Source organism: Eriocheir sinensis, unplaced genomic scaffold, assembly GCF_024679095.1.
Source record: "Eriocheir sinensis breed Jianghai 21 unplaced genomic scaffold, ASM2467909v1 Scaffold1134, whole genome shotgun sequence".
NCBI classification, from domain to species: domain Eukaryota; kingdom Metazoa; phylum Arthropoda; class Malacostraca; order Decapoda; family Varunidae; genus Eriocheir; species Eriocheir sinensis.
Genome location: NW_026110446.1, coordinates 92,705 through 97,203, shown reverse-complemented (window position 1 = coordinate 97,203; position 4,499 = coordinate 92,705). Strand labels below are relative to the sequence as shown.

Sequence of the window (4,499 nt, the reverse complement as noted above, 5' to 3'; positions counted from 1 at the left end):
CCGATTGGCTAGACAATCCGATATCAACTTCCTGCATCGGCGTGCACACACCAAAAACACTCATAAAAAATAGGAAGATAAGAGTTTAGTATGAGGGAAAGATCAGACTGTTACAGCTAACGGGGGGGTGGTCACTGTTAGCCCTCGTCCACACAGCAGGTGCCTTACCCATTTGACACAATTTCCTTGGCTGGTGGAGGCCTGAGAGCTACACAATATGCTGTCGTGCCTTGCCTACAGGGGGGGTTGTGGAGCCGTTTACTCCCATCACAAGCCTGCTGGTCTCCCGGGCGGCGGCAGGGACTGGAGTGTCTCGCCCTTACCTTTGCTCAGTTCAGGCACTCATGACTGAGGGCATGACCCTTGTCAACCACTGGCGTCTGGGTCCATTCCCGACTCAATTGGGCGGCTTCAAGATGGCGGGCACTCGCCTTCCCTACCCCTGGACACCGGCCTTCAGCTGTCTCTCGCCACCTGCGCCGTGCGGGAAGATTAAGTCTAGAATGAATCACTAATGAACGTCGGCTAGGGCTATCTCTCACTCCCAGGCAGCCGTACTCTAGCGAGCTGTGAGCTTACCTCCGCCGTGCGGGAAGGTTAAGTCTAGAATGAATCATGCCAGCCGGAGCGGTTGCCTCGCTACCTTTCCCTCTGACGTGGCCTTCCCCAGGTTCTAACACTTTTCCTTCTCGCCTTTCAGCTTGGTACATTAATCTATCCTTCCTCTGCCTTTCTGAGGTTGTCTTTTTGTGTGTTGATTCTAAACTTAATTTTCCCTTATTTTCTAAGACGTAACGTATAAATATATAAAAATATATGGTTATAGTGGATTTATATCAGGGGTGCCAACTCAAGCTGTGGTTCGTATTTCTCGTTCTCCTCCCTTACCTACTTATAACATATTAACAGCTACGGGTATTGTTTTGGCTGAGGAGAAACTGGATCCGGTAAATAACCATGGCCAAGTACAAGGGGGTATTCCCAATTTTCCCAGCTGGCTTTTAACTGGCGTCCACGGTGTTGGTATGCTGGCGGGTATGTTACACTATTAATGTGTTAACAGGCCTTAAAACTATCAAGCTTGCAGCTTTGGTCGCTGGATATTGTCCATTTACGTGTAGTTCTGTCTTAGTATTGTTACGAATATCGCTTCAGATTTATTTAGGTTAGTTCAAAAGACATATTTATCAATGAATATATTATTGCATTAGCTTATTATTAGTACACGCACTATTTGCCTGACCCGGTGGCCTGTGGCTTGCCTTCGGTGCACCCACCACCGCCCTGATCCCTCCCACCAACTTCAGTTTCCTTACCAGTCTTTTTTTTTTTTTCAGCACATGACTTGTGTCCCAATGTCCACCACTGGTGTTAGTGTTGAAGTGAGGCATCGAGACAGTTGCTGTGGTCAGTACTTGTTCCGTCCCTGCTGCCGCTGACTTCAGGACTCCTTGGTGCATCCCTCGCCTTGCCTGCTCAATTGGTCACTGAGTGTGGCTTTGAAGCAACCTCGCCGCCTTCTCCAGCATCTCTGAGGTTCCTCAAGGCCAGCCAACTCCTCACATCCAGAGTAGTGTTGCAGTGGAGGCTGCAAGGCGGGACAGCAGCTGGAGTGGCTGGGATCAGCAGGAGCAGACTGCTACTGGTGTGAGGTTCAGGAGTGATAAAAAACACCACCAACACAACCAACAACAACAACAACAACTGCTGGCCTCTTCATCCACAAAGGGGGAAGTTTGAATTTCAGAAGTGTGAGAAGATCTGAGAATGAGAGCAAGTTTACTGACCAAAGCCAAGAGTGTGAGAAAAGACATGCAGGGAAGGATGACCTCAACAAATACACCCACACACTCTGGTGTAAGACCTCATGAAAGTCGGGAGTGTGGCAAAAGGTTTAGTAATAGGAGTAACCCCAAACATCACACCCTTACACACACTGGTGCAAGAAACCATGAGTGTGAAGTTTGTGGGAAATGTTTCAGTCAGAAGGGTCACCTCAACACACACACCAGTGCAAGAAATCATGAGTGTGAAGTTTGTGGGAAATGTTTCAGTCAGAAGGGTCACCTCAACACACACACCCTTACACACACCAGTGCAAGAAATCATGAGTGTGAAGTTTGTGGGAAATGTTTCAGTCAGAAGGGTACCCTCAAAAAACACCCTTACAAACACTTGTGAAAGAAACCATGAGTGTGAAGTTTGTGGGAAATGTTTCAGTCAGAAGGGTACCCTCAACACACACACCCTTACACACACTGGTGCAAGAAACCATGAGTGTGAAGTTTGTGGGAAATGTTTCAGTCAGAAGGGTCACCTCAACACACACACCCTTACACACACTGGTGCAAGAAATCATGAGTGTGAAGTTTGTGAAATGTTTCAGTCAGAAGGGTTCACTCACGTTACACACCCTTACACACACTGGTGAAAGAAACCATGAGTGTGAAGTTTGTGGGAAATGTTTCAGTCTGAAGGGTAACCTCAAGAAACACACTCTTACACACACCAGTGCAAGAAATCATGAGTGTGAAGTTTGTGGGAAATGTTTCAGTCTGAAGGGTACCCTCAAATTACACACTCTTACACACACTGGTGAAAGAAATCATGAGTGTGAAGTTTGTGGGAAATGTTTCAGTCGGAAGGGTACCCTCAAATTACACACTCTTACACACACTGGTGAAAGAAATCATGAGTGTGAAATCTGTGGAAAATGTTTCACTGAGAATGGTACCCTCAAGAAACACACCCTTACACACACTGGTGAAAGAAATCATGAGTGTGAAGTTTGTGGGAAATGTTTCAGTCACAAGTGTAACCTCAAATTACACACTCTTACACACACTGGTGAAAGAAATCATGAGTGTGAAGTTTGTGGGAAATGTTTCAGTCAGAAGGGTACCCTCAAATTACACCTTGTTACACACACTGATGCAAGAAGTCATGAGTGTGAAGTTTGTGGGAAAAGGTTCAAACTGAAGAGTATATTGGACATGCACGTCTTCAGACACTCTGGTCATAAAGGGTTCAAGTGTGATGTTTGTGGGAAACGTTTCATGACTAAGGGTGAGATTGTCAGGCACATGAAGGTCCACTTCTCCTGAGGTGCTGTGCTGATTCAGTTCTGCTGTGTGTGAGTGCAAGTGTTTGTTGTGGTGGTGTTACAGGGCTGTGTGTAGCACAGAACAGAAAATATTCATCTGTTGGAACAAATGGTGACTGTGACGGCAAGATCTGTTAAACACTATCCACCCATGGCTTCATGTGGTTGGAGGTACCTGTGAAAGGTCTGATCTTTTTGGTGACTGTGCTGGGCTGGCTGTTGTGGCCTGGGCTTATTGGTCAAGTGTGTGTGTGTTAATAGTAATAATATAGTGTATTTGGTCTTACCAGCCGCTAAGCTAAAAATGTACACATTATAAACACATTGTAAAGAACAGTAGGTAGGGGTTCAGGGATCTAACACATCAGTGGGAGGTTGGAATGATAGTGGTGGGAGGGTTTAGATCAGTTTGGTGGTGCCGGGGAGGGGGAGGACATCCTCTTCCAGATGGTGGCAAGGTGTTAGTCCCAAGGTGTGACATTCATGTAGGTGTGAAAGAGGGGTGACGATATGATTGAGCACATGCTACTTGAGTGATGTATGTATATAAGAGAGAAAAGGGGATTATGGTAACAGTTGTGACTGAATGGAATAGGATGTTGGAGAGGGATGTAAAAGGTTAAATGCATGCAATATTATTTCAGCTGAGGTCATTTCAAATCAGACTATTGTTTTCATTCAGTAGATCATGTCATTCTTAATCATCAGAAATCATTTTCAAGACTCAATTCTGACCTGTCACATTGCGTAGATCTTGTCATTCTTAGTCAGTTGAGGTCATCTTGAAGCCAACAATTCTTGTTTCATAGTTCAATTCTTGTCATTTTCCCTCTTTGTTCCTCAGATATATTTTTCAAATTAATATAATTTATTTCCATTTGTTTCATTTTGGGAGCAGGCATTAAGGCCAGGTTATGTTAGGTTACCTTATATTTAGTTTAATTAGGTCAGATGAGGTTAGGTTACATTTAATTTGATTAGGGTAGTTAGTTTTAATTGTGTTCAATGAATGTGTAATATGCTTCAGTTATATAATGTGTACTCGCCATTGCCAATGGAGCTTGGGAATAATAACACATGACTTAGTCATTCACTTTTTTTTTATTGGATTAACCTGCAGTTTGAGTATTACAGCTTGATGTAGCACGTAACAGCTGATACAGCACAACAAATAAGTAATTACTGAGAAATCATCTATACAGGAAGGTAGTTGGTGTGGAAGAGAAATGGCTACTAACTCTGCCCTGTGCACAGGGCAGAGTTAGTGGTGCCACAAAGAGAGGCTCAGGGCTGAGAAATGTAAATCAAGTAGTGGTGCATTACAGGTGCCCAGTTTGTGAAAGACAGGACAGGAAACGGAGGAAATAGGTAACTGGAACTGTGTGGCAAAGCAGAA

The 4,499-nt window shown here is 44.5% G+C and overlaps 1 long non-coding RNA gene across 1 annotated transcript; it reads right to left on the bottom strand.

Annotated features, from left to right (window-relative positions):
* Window positions 1-1,341: 1,341 nt before the first annotated feature.
* On the bottom strand, window positions 1,342-3,083 carry LOC126989363 (uncharacterized). The gene is made up of 3 exons (XR_007743225.1): window positions 2,820-3,083; window positions 2,068-2,151; window positions 1,342-1,995 (listed from the first exon to the last, which is right to left on the bottom strand). It is a non-coding gene; the product is annotated as an uncharacterized LOC126989363 (long non-coding RNA).
* Between the last annotated feature and the right edge of the window lie 1,416 nt (window positions 3,084-4,499).